This window comes from Marmota monax, unplaced genomic scaffold (genome assembly GCF_021218885.2).
Source record: "Marmota monax isolate L192 unplaced genomic scaffold, Marmota_monax_Labrador192_F-V1.1 WCK01_AAM20220418_F8-fsc00054, whole genome shotgun sequence".
Lineage (NCBI taxonomy): Eukaryota > Metazoa > Chordata > Mammalia > Rodentia > Sciuridae > Marmota > Marmota monax.
Window position 1 is genome coordinate 10,367,212 of NW_026692145.1, and position 16,823 is coordinate 10,384,034.

The window sequence follows — 16,823 nt, forward strand, 5'->3', positions numbered from 1 at the left end:
TGCTAGGCAAGTACTCTACCACTAAGCCACATCCCTAGTTCTTTAGTATTTTTGAGACAGTCTTTCTAAATTGCCCAGGTGGGCCTTAAATTTGGGATTCTCCTACCTCAGTCACCTGAGTAGCTGAGATTACAGGCATGGACCACTGTACCTGGCCTGTTTTCTCTTTTTGAGGAAAGTAATATTTAAGCAAGAAGAACAAACTATTAAATTCTTATTTTTATATAAATATGAAAACTGTGATACAGAATATGTTATAATTATTAAACATCTAAAATCATTTTTAATTAGGAAAAACATGAAAGAAGCACAAAATATTCAGATTCTTAAAGTCTATGCATAATTGTTATAATGGATCATTGTATATTCAAGGCATCAAAGTTCAGTTTTTACAATTGAAAGAGAAACGAATGTTCAGAATGTTAATGAATTAATTTCTAATATTTCCTTACTTTTTTGCTTAGCAAAAAATAAGGTATCCACAATATTGGTTCCATTATTTTAAAGCATCAAATACTTCTAATTTTTCTGCATAAATAAACAAGAGTCCATTTTTGTTGGAATCAGATCACTCCAGATAGCTATAGATATAGCCATATAAAATACTGCCCTCTAGAGGGTAGCTCAAGAAAAATCCTAAGTATTTGCAGACCTTAATTGCAGGCAGTTTTGCTACCAACTTCCCATGGCCAAGGAACAATCTGTTCAAATAGGAGAGAATTTGGCAGCCTCATTAGTGCTGCTAAATTACAGCTGTGTAATATTTAACCCAGATAAAATACTAAAAGGAGCCACTTAGGTTATGAGAAGGTAGCAAAATAATTTATCCTCCAAACCTGGACACTTTGAAAGTGAAAAATGATGCTACTAATAATTATAAAAAAACAAAAAGCATTTATCAGGTTTTCCCCAGGCAAACCAGAGTAAGTAGTCACTCCAGCTATGAGGTAAACCTGGTTCTCCAGAATCTTCCACATTGCCTGATACTGTGTTCAGTTTATTTTTGTCAGATGCAAAAGAAAAGGGTCACAAAAAAACTCAACAGCACAAAATAAAAACAAAACAAAAAACCCAACAACCAATTAAAATATGGGTGAATGACCTTAATAGATATTTATCAAAAGAGGATACACAGTCAACAAGCATATGAAAACATGTTTAACATCACTAATCATAAAGAGAAATGCAAATCAAAACCACATGAAAGGCTGGGATGCAGATAAGTGGCAAAGTGTCTGCCTCACATTCACAAAGCTGTGGGCTTGACCCCCAGTTCCAAAAGACAAAAAAAAAAAAAAAAAAAAACACATGAAATATCACCTCACACCTTAAGTTAGTATGGCTATTAACTAAAAGACAAAAAACAATAAATGCTGGTGAGGATATAGGGAAAGGAGAACTCTCACTGTGGTGGAAATGTAAACCAGTATCATTATCGAAAACAACATGCAGACTCCTCAAAAAAACAGAAACAGATCTACCATATGGTCTAGCAATCCTACTACTGGTGAAATCACTATATTAAAGAGACTTGCAGGTTTATACAGCACTGTTCACAACAGTCACGATATGGAATCAACATAGTTGCCCATGGATGGATGAATGAACAAAAATCTCACACACACACACACACACACACACACACCTCACAGGGTACAATTTAAAAGGAGAAATAACTTCTAATGTTTTATAGGGCTAACATGGTCCATAACAATTAGCTGAATGTTTCAAAATAGCTAGAAGACAGGATTTTGAATGTTTCCTATGCAAAGAAAAATAAATGTATGAGATGACAATTTTCCTGATCTGATCATTACACATTGTATACATGTAGTGAAATGCCATACTATACCCCATAAATACATCAATTAAAATTTTTAAAATATATTAAAAGGCATGGTTACAATGACTGTCTCTACTTCATATGTACATTGATTTCTTAGAAATAATTATCCATATCTCTTCAATGAACTTCAGATTTTCTGAGTCTTGTCAATTTACACTGGGATTAATCCATATATTCCTCAAGAGCTAAGTTCAATCTGCATAAAGTAGATAATGACTTTTCATTAACATTTTACAGATATCTGAAAACATTCTGACATTAGCTTCAAAGTCCTTTGTTGAATCAGCAATAATAAACTAGATGATAAAAACCAAGATTCAAAGGAACAAAGACTGGCTGGCTGGCTAGTGAGATAAAATTTAATAGGGATAAGTGTAAAATCTTATATTTTGCTTTTACTTTTATTTTTTTAAGAGTGAACCATACGTCAGTTTACTGCAATGTCAATTACAATATTCTGCTTTAATAAAAATCTGCAGCATAACTAAGGAAGATGGAGACTTGATTTGGAACAAAGTCATATGAAGGCAAACCTCCAGATTAAAAACCTTGGGATTTTAGTTAATTACAAATTCATTATAAGCCAACATTACATGGCTGCTAAAAAACTTACAACAACTTCAGGCTGCATTAGTGTCCAGATGTGCAACATCCAGGTCCAATTCAGCTACACTGGAATATTATTTCCTGTTCCAAACACATTTTAATGTCCTTAGAGAGCAATCAGTATGATGAAAATGATATCATATGAGGAACAGTTGGAAGAGCTGAGAATGTTTATCCCAAAGGGGGAAACATTTCTGAGGGAAAGAGTATAGAGGATAGAATAACTACCTTAAGATATCTAAAAGGCTGTTATATGGAAAGGGGATCCAAATTCTGTGTAACTTGAGGGCAAAATTAAGGTCAATAATTATAACCAGTACATTTTTTTGAGAGAGAGAGAGAGAGAGAGAGAGAGAGAGAGAGAGAATTTTAATATTTATTTTTTGGTTTTTCGGCGGACACAACATCTGTGTTTGTATGTGGTGCTGAGGATCGAACCCGGGCCACACGCATGCCAGGCGAGCGCGCTACCGCTTGAGCCACATCCCCAGCCCATAACCAGTACATTTTAACCCAATACAAGAATGAACCTTAAAACAATCAATAGTAGTTCAAAATGGATTGGGTTGTCTTGTAGATTATGAGTTCCTCCTGTTACTGACAGGGACTTCAGACTAGGAGACTAAACATTTTCAAGTCTGTAATTATCCTGAAGAATAAGTGCTCAATATAATCCAAAACATGTGAAAATTACCTTCCCTAAAGGGATAAGTTTTATTTCTCAGGTCAATCAAAATAGAATTACAAAATCTAAGATCTCATTTCATAATGGTGAATATTTTGTGAGGTTCAAGTAGTCACCCCATTTCAAATAAAGCAGATCAAATTCTATCATTGTACAGGAGCAGGAGAATCTCTATCCGAAGCTTTCAAGAGGAGATGTCATCTTCTCGGGGGTTATTTCTATGATATTAGTTTAAATTCCACTGTTTTGAAAAGCATGTATTTATTTAGAAGCACTCAAATGAATACTACATAAACTCTCCAAAGGCTCATGCTCTGATAATGTGTATGTTATTCATTTGAGTGCTTCTGAATAAAATTAAAAGTGAAAGGCAGAAAGATAACTGACAAAAGATAGAAAACTGGGGCTGGGAAGGCACCAAAAGAAAGGGGTGGGAAAGAATTAAAAAAAAGGATCCAAGAGACAAGAAGGTAGAGAAATAATATTGCAGACAATGAGTATAACAGAGGGTACAGAATTGTGAAAATGGAAGAAAAATGGGGTATGACTATTGGAGGAGGGTAATAAAGACTTTGGAAGTGAAAAAGTCTGAGTGCAATAAAGTATGCTGACATAACTTAAGGCTTCTCTGTGAAAGCATATTTAGAATATAGCCACTAAGTGAGTTGAAGGGTAGGAAGTCAGGGAGAAAGATGTCAAAGAAAGTTTTGCCATGGGGTGGGTAGGCAGCCAGGAATCTTGAGAGGAACAGTGGTTGGGAAAACTGCATTATGAAAGCCAGCAATGGTACAAAAAGGACCAGCAAGCAATGGTGCATGCTATATGAAGGGTTTGGAAGATTTTAAGATGATGATATGTTGTGAGGACTTAAAATACACATGTACATACACACATTTAGCCTAGTCAATTGTGTGAAGAAAGCTATGGGCAGGTGACAAGGAGAGAGGGTTGATTGCTAATCTAGAAAGAAAGTGGGAAGGTTGTAGGGAGGACAGGCAGAGATAAACCCAGAAAATTCACCTAGCTGGTACCTGCACACAATAAAAAGTTTCTGTTTCTCCCAACTTCTTATTATTAAATTTTACAAACATGTAGCATAAAAGTTATTTTAATGGGGAAAATGATATAAAGTAGGATGTACACCAGACTGCCACTGTGTTAAAAGATGTACTTACGGGGCTGGGGTTGTGGCTCAGTGGTAGAACACTTGCCTAGCATGTGTGAAGCACTGGGTTTGATCCTCAGCACTACATAAAAATTAATAAATAAAATAAAGGTATTGTGTCCATCTACAACTAAAAAATAAAAATTTTAAAAAAGATGTACTTATGGACAAGACCCGGAGGGTGGTATTTTAAAAAATGGAAAATATGTCAAAATGGCCAGGCAACATCTGGCATGGTGGTACATGCCTGTAATCCAAGACTCAAGAGACTGAGGCAGGAGGACTGCAATTTTGAGGACTGCAATTTTGAGGACTGCAATTTTGAGGCCAGCCTCAGCAACTTAGTGAGACCCTGTCTTGTAAGAAAAAATAAAAAGGGCTAGAGGTATAGCTCAGTGGTAGAGCCCTCCTCTTACAAAAATAAAATAAAATAAAAAGATGGCAAGATTACAGGTAATTTTTATCTCCAAAATGCCTTTATTAGCACTGTTATTTAAAACCTCTCAAGCTGGCCCACTTGCCTGGGTCAGATGCCCACCAAATTGTAGGAGAGGTGGCAGAGAACAAAGAGGTAGATGGGACTGCCACCCCCCCTAGCCTCTTAGCCAAGGCCACACAGTAGGGCATGCATCGGAGAGCTCTAGGCCCAGACCCAAGTTGCCTCTGCTGGTGCTCAATCTCATGGGTTGTAGGTGCCAAGGCCACAACACATATGCAAACTAGCTCACTGGCTCATACCCCCAAGAGGCAGCCCAGCACTTAGCATGAACTGTTGCCACTGTGGTCAGCGGCACCTGGCTTCCTAGAGATGAAGAGCAGGTTTGGTGCTGAATTTTGTTGGCTTTCACTAGAAAAAGCAAAATTTGGAAGTTTTAAGTTTTATGAATTACTGTAATATGTTCATAAGTTATATAATGTTGACATTTTAATTTTTGTTTTCTTTTTTATTTTGGGTAACAGGGATTGATTCCAGGGGTACTTTACCACTCAGCTACATCACAGCCCTTTTTTATTTTGAGATAGGGTCTTGCTAAGTTGCTTAGGGCCTCACTAAGTTGCTGAGGCGTGTGCGGGGTGCTGAGTTCGATCCTCAGCGCCACATAAAAATAAAGATGTTGTGTCCATCGAAAACTAAGAAAAAATCCCAGTTCAGGGATTGAATCCAGAGTCCCTCCACCACTAAGCCACATCCCCAGCCCTTTTTGTATTTTATATATAGAGAAGGTCTCACTAAGTTGCTTAGGGCCTAAATTGCTAAGGCTGGCTTTGAACTTGTGATCCTCCTGCACTACGCCATCACACCCTTCAGGAAATGTGATCAAAATAAAGAAATATGTGAAGTCCAAACAAACACTGTAATTCTTTTAGTGATTAAAAACCTATAATAGCGTCACATTTCAAAAATATTACAGTATTTAATTGGGTATGTTAGTGTGCACTTGTAGTCTTAGCTACTTGGGAGACTTTGGCAGGAGGATCACTTGAGCCCAGGAGTTCATGGCCAGCCTGAGAAACACAGTAAGACCTCATCTCAAAAAACAAACAAACAAACAAACAAAAAAACCCACTTATATAGTATTCATAAATTTTTTCATAGTAACATAAAAAATTTGTACATTTTAATCAAAAATCCTCATATAACTTAAAATTTATCTTGACATTTTTTTTTTTGCTCATTACTTGCAGAAATAATACAAGTTTTGTCCTCAGCTTCTTTCTTCCCTGTAGAAGATCCAGGGTAAAGACACTTGACAAATAAGCAGCATTCTCCCTGACCCAATGGAGGTTAATCCCCTTTTTAATTATCTTAAAGTATTAGTCATGGACAGTTCCCTATTAGGAAACAGCACTTTGATTTACACAGTACACACTGTTCCCCAGTACCACCACCAAAAAAAGTACTTTGTTGCAGTTATCTGGAAAATCTATCTATGGAAATAAATAATAACATCAAAGTTGGATCTTTAAAAATGATATGCCCTGAAAAACAGGGCATACATATCATTTTAAAAATTCAGCTTTTGGGTCTTGGAGTTTAGCTCAGTGGTACAGCATTTGTTTACAGCACATGTGAGGTCCTAGGTTCAATCCCCAGGAACACCAAAATAAAGGGAGGGCATTTTTACATGATACATTTACATGAACAAAAACTTTAAGACAAATTATTAATACAAAGGATATTTGCTTTTAACTTTGGTCAACAAAATATTTTTAAGGTTAATTACATTTAGTCAAATCAAAAGCTATTTCCCACTCTCACCACAAAAAAGGTAATAATCCGAGATGGTGGACATGTTAATTTGCTCTGCAGTAATCATTTTATTATATATACAGAAACATTAAGTTGCATATTTTAAACATACACACACAAATATATAAATTAAAAATTGGCTGGGGGTATAGCTCAGTGGTTGAGCCCTTACCTACCTTGAGTTCAATTTCCAGCTACTTGGTAGGGTGGGACTGTAAGGTTGAAGCCAGCCTTGGCAATTTAGTGTGATCCTGTCTCAAAAAGTAAAAAGGGGTAGGGATGTAGCTCAGTGATAGAGCACCCCAGGGGTTCACTCCCCAGTATTATAAAAATAAATACATGCATAAAAAGGGCTGGGGATGTATCTCAGTGATACAGTGCCCCAGCTTCAAATCCCCAGCACCACATACATACATATATACAAAAGTAAATAAATACATGTATATAAAACAAAAAACATTCCTTCTTTAAAATTAAGCACTAAGCTGGGTTTGATGGCACATGCCTGGAATCCCAGCCACTCGGTAGGCTGAGGCAGGAGGACCACAAGTTCGAGACAAGCTGTGGCAACTCTGTGAGACCCTGTCTCAACAACAACAAAAAAAATTAAAGGACTGGGGATATAGCTCAGTGGTAGGGTCCCCCTGGGTTCAATCCCCAGTACCACAAATAAATAAATAAGCACTAGATCCATTAATATAAATGAATGGCATTAATAAGCATTTAGTCCACAAGCTCAGTAACATAAAGGAATCAATAGTGCAGTGTACAATATATGCTTGATCTTTAAACATACTTCTGCAAGCATTTGAAAGGGCACACTGAGAACCAACAAAGGGAATATTAGTTACATGGTCTATACCTAATTTAGAAAATCATAACTATTTAAATTTGTTCAGATTCCCTTCGATCTTTGCCAACTTGTTTCTGGCTCAAGAATTCATTACTAATTACTATTATATCCTATTCCATTTAATTGAAAACTGTTCAGAACTTAAGACAATTTACAACAATCATTAAACCGTTGTCACTGATTCCAAAACAAACCATTTACAGTAAAAACAGTGGAACCATAACACCACTTATGCTTATTCAAAACTCAGTTAAAAACCATTGTTAAAATCAGAGCAGATAGAAAAAAAAAATCTCAAGAAGGCTATTAACCCAATCTTTAATACAAACAACTGTTGTACTTTTTAAGAGAAGCAGGGAGAATCCTACAAACCAGACGTTCAACACTTTAGAAAATATCCTTCAAGAAACTTCTCTGGCTTGGGAGGCTGAGGCAGGAGGATCACAAATTCAACACCGGGCTCAGCAACTTAGCGAGGACTTAAGCAACTAAGCAAGACCCTATCTCAAAATAAAAAATAAAAGGGTCTGAGGATGAGGCTCAATAGTTATGTGCCACTGAGTTCAATCCCTGGTACAAAACAAAACAAACCCTATTGAACCCAGGGATTGAACCCAGGGGCACTTTACCACTAGGCTATATCCATAGCCCTTTTTAATTTTTTTTTTTTGAGACAGATTTTCACTAAGTTGCTGAAGCTGGCCTCAAACTTGCAATTCTGTCTCAGCTTCCCTAGTCACTGGGATTATATAGGCATGCACCACACGGCACCCATCTGATGCCAGTAATAGTCCTAAGCAGAAGCATACAGCAAGGCCCTAAACCTAGTGAAACCCTGTCTCATAATAATAAATAAAAGAACTGAGGTTGTGGTTTAGGGGTTAAGTGTCCTGGGTTCAATCTCAGGTACCAAAAGAAGTCTCAGCATGAATACATTTACAAATCTTAAAAAAAAAAAGATGAACACCTTGATAGAAATAGACAAATTTATGAATGCGAAGTATGAATGGTCAGCAACTATACATAAAAATATTAAATTTCATAAGTGATGAAAGAAATGAACATTTGGGCTGGGGTTGTGGTTAAGTGGTAGGGTGCTCGCTTAGCACGTGCAAGGCCCTCTGGGTTTGATCCTCAGCACCACATAAAATAAAATATTGTGTTCAACTACAGTTGGAAAAAAAAAGAAATGAACATTTTAAAAGATACCATTTTTATTCTATTTAACAAAGATGACCTTTCACTATCAACAAAAAACAAATCACAAAGGTGGGGAAGGTAAGCAACAACAGGCACTTTCCCCTGATAGAACTAAAAATTGGTACATCTCGGGGTGGGGATGTAACTCAGTGGTAGAGTGATAGTCTAGTATGCATGAGGCTCCGGCTGTTTGGTCCCCAACACCCAACAATCACTGACAAAAAAAAAAAAAAAAAAAAGGAATACAGTTTTTCTAGAGGTAATCTGACATTATATTCTTTTTTAAATAGTGCTATGGATTGAACCCAGGGTCTTGCTTGTGCTAGGCAAGTGCTCTACAACATCCCAGCCCTAATTTTCTAAATTTTATCCAGCATATACATATCCTAATCAAAGGAAATAAGCAGCTGGGCACAGTGGCATACTCTTGTAATCCCAGCAGCTTGGGAGGCTGAGGCAGGAGGATTTAGAGTTCAAAGCCAACCTCAGCAATTTAGCAAGGCTCTAAGCAACTCAGTGAGACCCTGTCTCTAAATAAAATTAAAATATAAAAAAAGGGCTGGGGATGTGGCTCAGTGGTTAAGTGCCCCGGGTTCAATCCCTGGTATGAAAAGAAAGAGAAGGGGGGGGCAGGGAGAGGGGGAAAGTGTGGGGGAGAGAGAAACAAGCAAAGCTGGGTATAGTGGTGCACGCTTGCAATTTCAGTGATTTAGGAGGTTCAAACAGGAAGATCACAAGTTTAAGGCCAGTCTCAGCAAGTTTGCAAGAACCTGTTTCAAAAAATAAAAAGGGCTGGGGATATGGTTCAGTGGTAAAGCACGCCTGGGTTCAAGCCGCAAAAAAAAAGCAGCAGCAGCTGGACTCTTCATTAGTAAGGGGACCCTTGTACAATCCTTCCTATCAGACTGGGAGCATTATTTGGCTATTTGCCGTGTCACAATGCTTTCTTCATCTACGAATTCATTAGCTTAGTAAACACTGAATATCAGGGCCTGGTATTGCAAGGTTTTCGCTTTTCATTGACTGAAGATAATTTTCATATATTACAGCAAGGAGGAGGACAGATATGCTCTTTGGTTCTTATCTTTTTGTCTATCATGAGAATTTCTCCCAGCTTGCTACTTAGATAACTACCTCTGAGCAACTCAAATGAGAGAGGAGCAATTGTAAATTGATTTGACCTTGTTGATCATCAGGTTTTAAAATAGAAGGGGGGATTAGGTGAAGTTCCTGATTTTGTTGAAAAATATTTCTGAGTGATGGCTATCTCAGGAGTTCTGACCTGTACATTCAATGCCTTGTAAAAATAATGAATGTGGAGCCTAGCAAGAACAAAAGAGTCTACCCACCTATGGCCAAAAACCTCCCTAAAACACTTCTTAGAAAAGGGGCAGGTTGCTCAGAATTAAGTAAACTGAAAAAATAAAAACATTATATTTTATAGACATAAGCAAAAAATTTTTCACAATAATGGTCTGTTTGTGCTAAACAGGATAGCAGAAACCACTCTTTTTATAGATTTATAGAAACTAAGGCATACAGAAGTTTAAGATCTGACTAAAGCAATAGAGCTGATTACTGGCACAGAACTGGAACTTAATCTGACAGACTGATTAGGATACAGTACTTACAAAGAGATTGTTCCACAAATGCCATGCTGAGGTTCTTTTAAAGGATGACTCAGTAATTGGGTAATAGCTATCCTACATAATTCTCAGAATGAAAGTATTCTTTTTTTCTTTTCAGTACTGGGAATTGAACCAAGGGCTTTGCCCATGCTAGGCAAGCACACTTTGGCTGAGCTACACCTTCATCACTTTTTATTTTGAGACAGGGTCTCAGTTGCCAAGGCTGGCTTCAAACTTGTGATCTTCCTGCCTCAGTCTCCCAAGTAGCTGAAATTATAGGTACACTGTGCCCAGCTGAAACAAGTCTTTTTTTATTGGTGCATAATAATTATAAAGAAGAGTGGGTGTCATCGTGGCATATCTGTACATGTACATATCATCATTTGATCAATTTTATTCCTGGTACCTCCACTTCGCTCTTCCCCTGACCCTCTTCCCCTATCCTACCAGTCTCACTTTCATTAAAACAAGTTCTGGATAAGAGCCTACATCTTTTCTTTTTTCATATTAAAAATATTTAGCTCTATCTGAATGCCATTCTGTTGTCTATATTTGAACAGTTAGGTTTGTTTTCTGCCTAGGCAGAATTTTAAAATAAACAAAGCAAATTGTACCACAATAAGAGACTACAAACCAAATTAAAATAGAACATATTTAACATTCATGAGTATCAAACACTATGTACAAACGAATATTCATTTTCCTTGGTCCCATGTTACAGTTAAATATTTAGCTACATGTAAATATTTTTTCTAATCTACTAAGCATGTTAAAAATTTCCAAAATTCAATGGATAGGTTTGGATAATTATATAGCCCATCCTCTTTTCACCATATTACCCTTTGATAATAACTAAAATCTGTAATGTTTTACTTTTGTTTTGTAGTATTAGGGATTGGACCAGGGCCTCACACTGTTAGATAAGTACCACTGAGTTACATACATCCCCAGCCCTTTTTATTTTATTTTTGAGACAGGGTCTCACCAAATTGCCCAGGCCAGCCCCAAACTTCCAATTCTCCAATCTCAGCCTACAGAGTTGCTGGGATTATAGGTATCCAGCTCAACAGCTTTTAACACAGTATAGAAACATGTATTACTTGTACCTCTAACAAATTAAAACTTAAATACCTAGCATGTGAAATTTATTTATTTTTATTTTCTTGGTATGCTGGGTACTGAACTCAGGACTTTATCTATGCTAACTAAGTACTCTACCACTAAGTCACATCCCCAGTCCTAGTACATGAAAATAAACCTCAAATTATCAAGTTTTGTATCTCCACCTTTTTTGAGTGTATGATACTGGGGACTTAATCAAGGATGCCCCACCACTGAGCTACATCTCTAGACCTTTATATTTTTATTTTGAGACAGGGTCTCATTATATTGCCAAGGCTGGCTCCAACCTGCAATCCTCCCGCTTCAGCCTCCCAAATAGCTGCAATTACAGACATGTACCCCCATGCCAGGCCTCCACCTTGTTCTTAATTTTTTGACCCTTTAAGATATTTACTGTAGGGCTGGGGTTGTGGCTCAGAGGTAGAGCACTTGTCTACCATGCGTGAGGCACTGGGTTCAATCCTTAGCACCACATAAAAATAAAATAAAGATATTGTGTCCACCTAAAACTAAAAAAATAAACATAAAAAAGATATTTACTGCAAATAGATTTGATATTGTTAAGAGACTTTTTGTGGGGGAGACAGGGTCCTGCTTTGTTGCCCAGGTGGTCTCAAACTCCTGGGTTCAAGTGATCCTCCTGTTTTAGTCTCCTGAGTAGTAGCTGGGACTGACATAGGCATGTGCCATCATGCCTGGTTCATACAAGGCATTTTAAAAAAATAAAATCAGATAATAAACGAAAAAAAATAATAGATTTTGGATCTTTGAAATTGAGTACATTAACTCTGTTATTTTACAGGTGGTACAGAGAATAATATAGGATAAAAACTATTTTTGAAAGGGTTTTCTGGACAGGAAATGTTCACTACAGAATGCTGATTGGGAAAAAAAGAATCAAAACAATCTATATACAGTATGATCTTAATTCTTGTCCTATTCCAAAGTTCATAAAGTTTCTATAACAACACATCTCTTTTATAACTTAAAAATATTCAAATACCCTTTATGTGTTTTGAATTCAGTAGAATAAACATATCACGTTGTGAAAGGAAAAGAAAAAGAAACATGAAAGTGCTAAGAAACACAATTCTATGGCTAACTGAAAACAAAAGTCAAGACAAAAACATAGGTCCTGTTGCATTTTATCCAAGGTACTTTCCACTATATCATATATTTGTTCAATTCAATATAACTTTATTTTTATTTTACCAATTCTGTTTCTGTCTCAAGTCTATTCACACAGTGACCTTAAAAATTGCTAACAGATTACATTTTATAATACCATTACCAGATTACCCCAGAGAGATAAAATTTAAGAATAGACAGCTAATGATTATCTTGAGTCTCAAGATAACAAGGACATCTATTTTACCATATTCATCCTGGAAATTCTACCAAAAAGCACAATGCCCCCCCCCCCCCAGACGCTTAGTAAATTTTATTCTATAAATAATAGCTTCCCCCGCCCCAGGCCCTAGCTACCAGACTTAAATATTAAGCAAAATCTCATTATTTTACATTTGGGGTGTCCAGGCATTTAATATAGAGTATTTTAATTTTATAATGTAATGTCAAGGGAACATTTACATTCATAAAAATATTTCAAGCACTATACAAATGAACTGGTACATTAATTACAATAATTATTGCCCACTGAAATTGGCCTAACCTTCCCCATTACTTTGTTAGACTAGCTGGAATCACTGAATGCACTAGAAAGCAATAAAATTACAGGTTTAGTACCAGGGGCACCAGACTAGAACCTAGATCCCAGTCTAAGTTTCACTAATAATCAGATATTATTAATTATTTATTATTAACTTTGGGCAATTCACTTTTTTGTCTTTGAATCTTAATTAATATATTTGAAAAAGCAAGAAAACTAAACTCCTAATCACTGGGCATCTTTCCAGTGTTAACTTTCTTTTCTTTTGGTGGTACTGGGGCCCAGGCTTTGCATATACTAGGCAAGTGCTCTACCACTGAGCCACATCACAAGCCCTAAATCATTTTAATAATTAATTCTTATCCACAAAGATTCTATAATTCAGACTTCTTTCATGGTGTCAAATTTGATATTCTAAATGTTAGTTTGCTTCATTTTAAAAAAATTTGAAATTGAACACATTTTGTAAAGATACATAGTATTAATGTATGTATTAAAAATACGTATCATTTTTGCTATGTTATATTAACAAGGAACAATAAGACAAAACAGAAGAAACATGAGCACCCCATAATTGAGCCTGCTTTGTTAGCTGAGCTGACATAAACCATACTGCATTTTAGAGTACAAATCATTAATATACTAATACATATGAATATATGCATACATACACATACATAACAATGGCATATACTTACTTATGTTGATAATGCATATAGATGTGTGTGAATTTTAAAACTTGTTTTAAAGAAATTTAAACGTACATTAGGCCACATGTGAAGTGCAAAGTCTCCCATCCTGTGTGTCTTCCATAAGTAACCACTGTTAACATTTCTCCTGTGTGTCTTTCAAGACATTATCTGAACAAATATAAGTATACATATGTGTATGTGCCTGTGTCTATGTTATATAAATCATCTTAACCTAAATTTTTCACTTCAAAAAAAAAATCTGAGCACCAGCTTCACATTCATGTTAAATACACTGAAGGCAGAGCAGTCACTGGCACAAAGTAGTATAGTTTTGAGAACTGTTGACTTGAATACATTTTAATTTTTGTGCTTGGAGGCTATGTGAAGCAATAGCACAGGAGTGGTGGCCAAGGAACCAGACAACCAGAGTTCTAATTTAACTAAAGTAGCCTTAGGCAAGTAATGAAATCCTGAGCCTTATTTTCTGTTTTGTAAAACAAAAGGGTTGAGCTAAGATCCTTTTCAACTCTAAAATGTTATAATTCTAAAATGGCCGTCTGGAACAGTGTTCTCTTGAACTGGCTGTAACAAATATTAAGGGGAAGAAAAGAAGAAATAAAGGAATACAATTGCAACCTCCTGTTTTACTTGTTTTACTAGAAAAAATAATTTCTATGCGTTATTAACTATCAAGGTATAGTGGAAACAGAACTACTGACATAATTATATTTGAAGGCAAAGTAGTAGATGATTAAAATCGAATAGGTTTTTACAAAGCTTTGATTGACGTTTTTCTTTTTTCTTTTTGGTGGGGGGGTGAAGAGGGCTATTGCTTATTTGGGCAATAAGTACTCCCCTCCCTCAAAAAAAAAAAAAACAATTTAAGTGAATTGTGGAATTAAAATACTGAAAATGAAAGTCAAATTGACATTTTGTTTCAGAGAATATGCTGGGAAGGTGGCGAGGACAGCAAAGGTTGGAAAGAATTACTAGCTAATTTCCTCTTCCGGAAGCTCTTTGGCCTCTATTCTTTCTGTTTCACATGCCCCCGCCAGACACGCTCCACCCTACTCCATACGTGCCAGACATTGACTGGGAAGGGGGGGGGTCCCTTTGATCATATTTTTTAAAAAGTTCTCAGACTTCATCTACCGTAAATGTCTAGGTTTCAAAGACGCCAACCCCAAGGCATGAAGTTACCCACCCACCAATCCACCGCCTTCCTCCTGCGGTCCTGGGAACCCGGACCAGTAGCCCCAGTCGGGCATCCCCCGCGGGCTGGCGGGCGCGGCCTTCCCGCCCTCCCTAGCAGCGCCTGGCCCGAGGGGAGGGGAAGGGTGGGGAAAAGGGAGGGGAGGGGAGAAAAGGCAAAGGGTGGGGGGGCGGAGGAGGAAGGAAAGCCTGCACAAGCAGTACCCACCGCGCCAAGAAAGCGGGCCCTAACCGCCGGCGGCGATCAGCTCTGTCCTGAGGGGAGGGTCCCAGGGGAGGGGCGGCCCGAGCCCCAATCTGGAAATGCCAACTCCGCTCTGCGGCCGGGCCCCTGCCTAGAAGGAAACGGAAGTTCCTTCGAGTCTCTCACTGGCCTTCACCAGCTAGCCCGTCCCTCGGAGAAACCGCGAGTCGGGGAACCCGAAGTGTGTTCACTTCAGGGCCTCCAAGAGGCCTCGGGCGCAGTCCGTCCTCCTTGGCCAGGCTCTGGCCACTGGGCCCTGACCGTCTCCTTCCCACCTTCCGGCTGGGAGGTCAGCCTTGCAAAGCTCCTCCTTCTTCCCCCCTCCGCCATTTTCGAACTTACCCCTCCGGCCCAGGCGTCCCTCGATTAGCTCCGCGCCCGCTCAGGACGCCGCCAAGGTCCCTCCACTTCCCGGAGCCGGAAGGGGGCAGCCAGAAAAAACGAAGTCCTCTTCACCCCCCACTCTACTCCTCCCCCCCCCCCCCAGCTGGAAACCAGAACCTGCCCAAGCGGGCGCACATGCGCAGTGAGCACCTCGCAGTCCCCGCCCCTAGCTCCCCCGTTTCCTCTTTTAGCCTCGAGGATTTTTTTTCACATGCCTCATTACCTGCTGGACGCTAGGGTTGAGGAATAAAGGGAAAAAAGGATTGAAAAGAGAAGGGAGAAGAGGTCGAACGTGTTCAGTTCTTACTGTAGACCAGGCACTATGTGCTAGGCATATAGCATGTTCTTGGTTGTAATTTTAACAATCCGGTAAGGTAAGCACTCTCTTATTAAACCCACTTTACAGAGGAAACTGAGGCCCAGAGAGAATAACTATCCCAGTATCGTCTGGCCAATAAATAAGGAAATTGAGATTAGAATCCCATGGGGACAAAAATGAAAGGAATGACAAGAAAGGAAGAGATAGGAGTTAAGAAAAAATTAGAGGAGAAAGAAGAAAGAAAACAGGAAGTCATTGTACATAAAATGCTGATCATACCCCGAGTTTATTTCAAATATAGGACTGTCAGATTGACCTATAAGTTTATGTTTGAGGAACTTGGACTCTTAAGGCGAGTGTATGAGTTGTGAATATTTTAAGGGAAATGTCGTAAGTACCACTAGCATGTTAAATGAACTTAGCAAGGCCCAAAGCAACTTTGGAAGACCCTGTCTCAAAATAAAAATTAACAAGTGCTGGGGGTGAATGTTTTCTCTGATATGTGGAAGCTAACCCACAATAAGGAGGGGGGATTTAAAAAAGAATACAATCATTCCATCTTCTGCAGGAACCTCTGGCCTAATCTGAGTGGAAGCCAGAGGGGAGATGCCCATTTATTAATAAGCCATGAAGTTTAGCCTCATGCAATATACAGCCAGAGGAAAAAGAATGGGCAGAACTGGAGAGTATCCAGTACTACCATCAGCATCTTTATCATCACTGAACTTAATAAAATGTCAAAATCTGAATGTGAGAGTTCTCAAAATAAGAATCACAGTTATATTCCTTTCATGGCAAATAAATATAATAATAAAGTGTAGAATGTAAAAACATTGATAAAATGATGTTAGAGAATAAAAATAAATCATCTTTTTCAGGACTCTCAAAATAATATGTGTACAACTTTAATCTGTTTTGACAAGTAATAGAGCTTACATAATAGTGAT

General features: G+C 37.9%; 1 protein-coding gene across 4 annotated transcripts in view; it reads right to left on the bottom strand.

The window, feature by feature from the left end:
- The window catches only part of Xiap (X-linked inhibitor of apoptosis), a 38,701-nt gene extending 23,051 nt beyond the window's left edge, over positions 1-15,650 (bottom strand). Inside the window, exon 1 of one of the 4 annotated variants that reach the window (XR_009224573.1) lies at positions 15,138-15,452. The gene's annotated coding sequence lies outside the window, so the exon portion shown is untranslated. Of the gene's footprint in view, positions 1-6,729; positions 6,805-15,137; positions 15,453-15,515 lie in introns of those variants that run through there. The other 3 variants (XM_046468744.2, XM_046468729.1, XM_046468753.2) reach the window with 3 other exon arrangements.
- Positions 15,651-16,823: the final 1,173 nt, after the last annotated feature.